Consider the following 7,323-nt stretch of genomic DNA (forward strand, 5'->3'; position numbering starts at 1 on the left):
CAAAAATGTAACAGCCCGCTCTTTCGAGCTGTTAATAAACAACACTTAATCCTTAAATGATTACAATTACTCCCTCCGTCCTAGATTAGTTGTTACACTTTCCTTTTTTGTCCGTCCCAGATTAGTTGTTACACTTCTAAATTAAGAATGACCCCACAATTATTATATTGTCTCTCTCTTCCCACTCAATTATTTTTTGTCCCCACACTCTCTCTCATTCAATTAAAAAAAAATACCCCACTAACTCTTACCACATCTACTTTTTCAATAAAATAACAATTGATAACCACACTACTACTTATCGCATTAAACTGTGTGCACAAGAGAGTGTAACAACTATTATGGGACGGAGGGAGTAACTCTTAACACGCAGCACAATAATTAGCCTTAATCTTAAACTCGATCCTGGACGTGTGGGTTATGGGCCCACAAAAATAATCTTAAATAACTCAAACGAATAAACATGAATAGGTATAATTCATTAACTCACAAACATCTTACAACAATATATAAACTAATCTCTCAAATAAATAAACCATAGTTTATATAACACAATTTACAATCCATTAAATTCAATCAAGCTCCATTTGAATCCCACTTGAGCTTACACACAACCTGCTTACAAAGAAAAGACATAGAAAAAAAAACAAAACATCCAAAATGAGTGGAAAACTCGTAACCTTTACTTCAGCCCGTAAAAACGTTTTTATTTCAAACCATATGTTCAAAGAGTTTTCAAATCATAACTTAGCAATTGTTCGGAAATAGACTTTGGTTATCTTTGAAAATGTATAGCTGGCATTGATCATTCCCTTCACAAATCAGTGGCAAGGACAAGCTTTGGATACAAACGTAACTTGATTATCACAGAACACAACTTATCACTTATAGTCGACCATACCGGTCTTGGCTTTAATTTCAAACACAAGTTATCACACATATTCAACCGTTTCGGTCTTAGCTTAATTTTTATGATCTTTCCTCAGCCTGTACCTTGACCACTTTTCCATATCCGTTCATAATCCAATGCCAGCAAAAACAAATACGGATTACATCTTTAATTTACAATATCGTTTCGAAATCTATTTCCACACACAAATTATTTCCGAACAATACCACAAACAATTTACAATATCAGTCAAATTAAACAATAATCCAATACAAATGCAATTCATGATATTCACAGCCATGGATATATGATCATATATAAATATAAAACAATAGTTAACACACACAAGGGCATAAAGAAATTTTTTTGCTAAACATAAAAGTTACCTTAAATGCTGATCATTTCCTTATTAACTCAAAAATAACAATCATATCTATTTCATCCATAATCCTTGATCACCATTCTCTAACTTGAACCTCGTGAATAATTCTCCAATAAATGACCTCATTCAGATGACAATAAGCTAGAATTAATAACTCAACCAATATACGATGTCAAAAAAAATAAAATAAAAAAACTCAACCAATCAAACTAGAAATCTTAACTAAATTCTCTTTCCAAGAAATTCTTTTACAAACCATAATTGATATAAAATTAATAAATTAATCTAGCCAAAATATATAATATGATATTTGTTTATTTAAATAATAGGTGAAGGGAAAAACTTATAATTACACATAAATCAATGATACCAAAAATTAGTTTCCCTTTCAAAACAAAGTGGAGCAAGTGAAATGAGGAGAAAAAGAGTTGGAGTAACTCACAAAATGACAACAACAATAGTTATAGTGGTAGTTCATTGAATCACAACACGACTATAGTACATAAGGCATATCTCCTAGCACACATATCCGAATTGAGTCATTCTTGAGGCTAAACTGATTAACTTTTTAAGGGCTACAACGTTTATGAAGAAACTATGGGTAAAATGTAACTGCATGATGCTGATTCTGGAGCATCCAGCAGCAACGTCCATGGTAGAGAAGAGACATTATGTGAGTGAGATGGGTTTTGGGCCATGGAATATTGGGCGGTTCATTGGTTGTTTCAGGCATATAACGGTTGAAATAGGAGGTTGATTTAGGTTCTTGATCATCCTTGAAATAATAGAATTAGAGGACAAGAGAAAGGAAGCTTTGATTGAGATCAAAAATTTGATTTAGGTATTGCTTATCTTGATGAGTTTGAAGTGAAGTTTTGACAGCACAACAATTAGGTGCTCTAATTGATGACACGTAAGGCATGGCAAAGAAAGAGTCATTATCACCAATTTTCTTTTTAAAGACAAAACAATATTTTCATATTAATGAAATTATATCCTGGTTAACAACACTTTAACACTCAAAAGGATTTAAAGTAACCATTAAGCTAATAAATATAATTAACTTTTAACTAAAAATCTGGGCTATTACAAAAAATTTCTAAAATAAAAGAGGAAAAAAGTCTGTTTTTGAAAAGCAGTTTTTAAAAAAAGATCTACACCAAATTAGTCGTTATAATTGCTTAATAATATTCGAGGCAAAGGGAAAGTCAAGTTGAATAAAAAATACCAGCCGAGTCTGTCACCCTTCATGAGAGTCATCCCTTGAGTCCATCATGTCCATTGTAGACACCTACTTTTGTCCCCATTTCCGAAAGGGAAGGTTCGATGATGAAAGCGTAAATCTCCACTTGACAACGCATCTCCTATAAAATAACGAATCTCAATTCCCCTTTTTATTTCACCCGAAACCTACTATTTATAGAAACCTGCTATTTATGGAAACCTGCTAAAAATAGTAACTGCCGTAATGGTAGTTGTTAAAAGTGGCAAGTCATAAAAGATAGAAACCTGTCAGAATTAGGTGTTGCACTCCAACATAAATCCTAAATGAGATAGAAATTGCGAGAGAATCCTATTCCTAATATGATTCGAAAGTAAGAGTCATGTATTAATTAAAATCCTAACGAGCCTAGAGTTCGTAACGGGCCCAGACGCATCCCGTCACAAGGTTAATACGCACTAAAAGACTCAATTAAATCTCAAATACTCCGGATTCTAGGAATCCGAATCTGACTAAGAAAAACAGCCCAGATCCTATTTTCAACGCCTGGCTCTGGGCGCCGAAATCTTCGGCGCCCAGGCCTGGGCGCTGAAAATACCTGGTACGTGTTTTTTCCTAATTCCTCGTGGATTAGAGTTCTGCAATTCTATCTTTCCACGAACTCTTTTCTATAAATAGGGCCTTAAGTTCGACGTGAAAGAGGACACAACAACACACAATTATTATTATGAGTATTGACTCTAAACCCCTAAGCCTAAGCCTCACGCTGCAAAACTGATCACACGTTCTGTCGCAATCGATCCATAAATCGAACAGAACGTATCCTGTCCCATAATTTGAGATTCGTTAAATAAAAGGAGAAATAGCAAAGTCAAAGTGGTTAGTTTTCTGAGAACCGTGACGCACCTCTCAAGGGTGCGTCGTAATGTGTCCCTTTTCCATGGTTTAATTTCTTTCCTCGCCCTTTTATGAACTGTTAAACTAACTAAAATCTGATTGTTCGATCACGCTTAATAAATATGATATTTTTGGGAAATTGGATTATCATGCTAGGTCCCTTAAAACAATCTAAATCAGATAATCGCGCTCGATCTAGTACTATATGTTGCATATTGTTAAAATCAACTCAGATTAGTTTAATAGTTAACGCATGTCCCTTCAATTATTTATGCTGAGCTAGTAAGGATATCCTGCCTCTGGAGTTATCGAAGAGCGAGTAATCCTCTCGGTAGTTACAGTCCTCCGAACCCTCAATCTCTACCCTGCGGGTGTACGTTGAGCGATCCCCACCACCAGGGATCACAAGGGAACCTACGGCCGTCGTGGTCAAACATAATTGCACTCCCTTTATGTCACGATAACCGGGTTTTGTCAGTTTTTCTCATTGTCGTTAAAAACTGAATGGCGACTCCTATATTACTAGTCAATTGGGTGTAAACTCAGAGGAAATCCAATTACACTTGATTTGACAAAAAGAAGCGTCACACCCACGAGGGAGGAGGTCACGCATTAGCCTCGTGCCTTTTCGACCCCCTCACAGTGGCGACTCCACTGGGGATAGTGAAGGAAATACTCGTGCTCGTAGGTAATCAAAATAGCCGAAGGGTGAAACGATCCTACCCCGCGTTTATTTCCCCATCAAGTTGGGACGACCTGAAAATCAGCATATTAATGTGAACGGGCAGAACTGCATAACGAATCTTGGCTCCCTTGGTGTTTCATCTTGGGAGTTGGGACTAAGGATACCCATCGCCAACCGGGGGGTGCATACGCTTCGAATGTTGTCCACTCGACACTTTCGCTAGTAGTACACCCGTCCCAAACCCAATCGCTCGCCCACTAGGTCCCTCTCGCCTGCATGCCCCCTTGGCTTGCACTTGCGGGTTGGCCTTCTGGGGCGAAATTCGTCTGTTGAAAGCACTACCCCGACCGGGGCATGTGGTGGATCTGCGATAGAAGCGGTACCAAGCCAGGCGCAAATAACTACCCATAGAAGCCTATCATAAACTACATGACACATTGTTATTGCCTCATGATGGAATGTTAGTTATGTGTAGCGAAATATATGATTGTGTGTGACAAACTATCCTAGAAAAACCAACGACCTTAAAAATTGCCCAAACATTCATAAACCAATTTGCCAAAGAGTTATACAGAAATACGTGTTCCGCAAACCCGAACGATCGCCACAAAAATAAGCGACGCTCGGGATGGCCTGTAACGAATCCCACAAACGCTGCACAACGCGTAAAGGACGTTATTAGACAAGCACGCAAAATTGAAGTCGCATAAACAAAAGTAGACGCAAACAGAAAACGAGAACCAGCAAGGGACGCATTTTCAACGCCCCTGGCTGGGCGCCAGAATTTCTCACGCCCTACGCTGGGCGCTGAAGTTGCTGCTTGGCCTTCTGGTCAGGCGCAGCAGCCTCGGTGCCCGCGCAAAAGGAAAATACGTAGCACAAAAAAAACCGTTCGTAAAAAGAATTGCTACGAGGGCGTAAGAAAAGCACTCAATTCTAAAAGAGACTCATAAAAAAGAATAACTCTTTGCGTCGTTGTTAGGCCTCCTACGACGACAATGCTCGGCACTAAAAACCGAACATGCTAATAATTATGAATTTCACACGGGCAAGTGTTTCGAAAATCCAAAGAATGACCAAAAGAAAGAACTAAAAAGTGTACCAACAAAAGAAAGAGTGAAAAACCAATAGAGAGAGTCGAAGTCTAGACTAAGTAATACTTGAAACTTCGGGACCTAAACTTTAGCTTATCTTATGAATAGGACTGGTCCTGCCACTTGGTGCCGATCAGGAAATCAACGGTTAGTGCGCCTCGAAGATACATCGCCAACACCAGGTTTAGCGACTCCATGCTCCGTCCGTCATCCCTCATTTCAAGGATCTCCGCTTCCCCAACCTCGATTCGCACCCTCAAACATGTCTATAGAAGAGCTACAGAACCAAATGGCCCAAATGACCCTACTCATGAACCAACTGAAAATGGAAAACGAATCCTTAGCGGCTGCGCAAGCCAAACATTTTGCATTACTGGTCATTTGGCCTCCTGAAACCGAATTAGTCCAAAAATTCGTTGACAACCTGGACCCAATTTACAAACCACATCTTAGATACTTGGGCCTTGATACCTTCAAGAGGGTTTATGATGTAGGAATAAAGAGCGAGGATGACCCCACACAAACAATACAAAGTAAACCCGCATACAAAAGCAACGCCTACAACAGGGGCAACACATCCCAAGCCCAAGAGGTCCATGCTGTGGAAGAAACCCCAACCCGAAGGAGCCCGGGAAGGTGGACCCGAGGTCGAAAGTTTGCCCCACTCGGGTCGACTCTAGTACAAGCTTTCCAAAGACATACCAATCAGGGAAAACTAAGGCCCATAGGCCCCACACCCGACCCTCCAGTCAAAAATAAGTACTGGGTCGAGGGCGCTCGCTGCGAGTTCCATCAAGGGAATGGGCATGATACTGAAAACTGCTGGAATCTAAAAAACACAATCCAGGATATGATAGAGGATGAAATAACACCTCTCCCCAACGTTGGCAAACCCAACAACAACAAGAGCCCACTCGGTTCTTGTCACATCTCTCTTGACCAACCAGAAAATATGAACTTTGACCCTACGGCGTATATTACGCCCCAAGGTGCACCACTCGCCGTGGTCCCTATGGATCAAATCGAGAGAGAAGTGTGCAGTGTGTGGGATGATGATGCTGAAGATGTCTACCTGTCTCAAATATCGGACCAGGACCTCTTTGCTGAAACTTGGCCCAGATCTGAAATTTCCCATGATTGTCATACTTTGGATGAGGCACCTCACCTCACCAAGACTAAACAGCTGAAATATTGGACAACCAGTCTTTATGGACATTGTTTAACGAATCGAGGCCTATGGAGGACGAGACTGTGATGACTACCCTAGCTTTACAAGATGAAGGTTTCGATCCAACCCGGTTAATCGCTCCTGCATCAACACTAGAAGAGACCGAGAACGGATGGGTGAAGACATATCAGTGGGTCAATGCAAAAGGAATAGAATTCAAGATGAGTACCGGTGAAGGACCAAAGTTTTACGAGACTAAACCCAAGGCTTGAGCCACATAGAGCACCTTAGTAAAAAGCGCCTAGTAGTTCTTTAGATTGGTAGAAAAATAATAAAGACTTTAGATGGTCCTAAGACCCCTTAGAATATAGGTCAAGTTTATTTCAGTGTGTTTTCCTTACTTTCCAAATTAATAAAGGCGTAATATTCCTCCTAAAAAACTTTATTTCTAACACTAAAATAGCACCAAACGTACTTGCAAAGAGGTGGCCCACTCTAGGCCCAATAAAACAAGGCCCACTCGGTCTTGAATCATGACATCGAAATTCATCAAACCCCAAAAGAGAACCACATTATCATATTACCAAAACATGAGGGTCTAACCCACGCAACCCAAAAAAATCAAAAGGAAATCAAATTCAAACAATACAAAGGTTGCTCAAGAAAAAAAACTCATAAAAAATAGACACCGCCCCCCGCATCAACACGCACCTCAGCCCATCCAAAAGCCTATACAAGAATCTTCATATCTTCCACACACTAACCCCATTCTCAAAACTGTTTCGAGTCACGAATAGAAAAAAATAATCTGGACAAAAATGCATCTCACGCTAACAGTAAAAAAAGTCTCCGAAGTAGCCTCAAAATTGATTTTAAATACGAGCAAAAATCAAAGCACTAAAACAAAAAAAAAAGAAAAGAAGAAAAAAGAAATGCAAGAACACGTGAAGCAAAGCGTCAAAATTGACCGCCCAAATCATTTTCAG

The 7,323-nt window shown here is 39.5% G+C and overlaps 1 long non-coding RNA gene across 2 annotated transcripts; it reads right to left on the reverse strand.

Moving 5' to 3' along the window:
* Positions 1-458: 458 nt before the first annotated feature.
* LOC110777579 (uncharacterized) lies at positions 459-2,156 on the reverse strand. 2 transcript variants are annotated; one of them, XR_008925992.1, is made up of 3 exons: positions 1,714-2,142; positions 1,276-1,392; positions 459-615 (listed from the first exon to the last, which is right to left on the reverse strand). It is a non-coding gene; the product is annotated as an uncharacterized lncRNA (long non-coding RNA). The 2 variants fall into 2 exon arrangements; XR_002530476.2 differs by having other exon boundaries at positions 1,276-2,156.
* Positions 2,157-7,323: the final 5,167 nt, after the last annotated feature.

The sequence above is a fragment of the Spinacia oleracea genome, chromosome 1 (assembly GCF_020520425.1).
Source record: "Spinacia oleracea cultivar Varoflay chromosome 1, BTI_SOV_V1, whole genome shotgun sequence".
NCBI lineage: Eukaryota > Viridiplantae > Streptophyta > Magnoliopsida > Caryophyllales > Amaranthaceae > Spinacia > Spinacia oleracea.